This window comes from Populus euphratica, unplaced genomic scaffold (assembly GCF_000495115.2).
Source record: "Populus euphratica unplaced genomic scaffold, PopEup_1.0 scaffold172.1, whole genome shotgun sequence".
NCBI classification, from domain to species: domain Eukaryota; kingdom Viridiplantae; phylum Streptophyta; class Magnoliopsida; order Malpighiales; family Salicaceae; genus Populus; species Populus euphratica.
In genome coordinates this window covers 208,401-209,123 of record NW_011499920.1, presented here as the reverse complement: position 1 = coordinate 209,123, position 723 = coordinate 208,401, and positions in this window count along the sequence as shown.

Genomic DNA, 723 nt, shown 5'->3' with positions numbered 1-723 from the left:
AACCACCACATCCCCTTGGAGAAAAGCTAAAAATAAAAAATAAATATTATTTTAATTTTTCAATACTTATTTTACATGCTTTGAATGAAGTGCTAAATAAAATATTATTTTATTATGTTTTATATAAAAATGATAGTTTTATATATTTTATAAAAATATCAAAATGATATTTTTTTATATTTGAATTTTTTAATTTTTAGAGATTATTCTAATCTTATTATCTGTTTTAGAGGTTTGGTAAATTCACCCAAATTGACTTGGGCTATTTTTTTATTTTTTTAATTAAATTTTTATTTATTTTTTCATTTAACATTAACTTGATTCAAAATTGTCCGACTTATTTTTAAATCAGTCAAGTTAATTGGATTATATCTAATTGTTAAAATAGTCATCTATTAAATATATTAAAATATGATTTACTTTTCTAAATGAATTTTACCAATACAAATCACATAAATAAGAAAAATATATTTACATTATTAAAAAAACATATTATTAATTTCCTCCTCTACATATAATCTCTCTTTGAAAATGCTTATAGATCCTAACAATATTATGCTATAATTTAAAAGATATCTGAAAAATACTATGCATGTACTATTGATATAAACTCAATGTATTATGAACCACACTATAGATATAGAATATTTGCAGTGTAAATAACACTATAGCATTATAGAGGCATTGTCTTTATTGTTTTTTAGTTAAAAGGTGCTAGTAGAA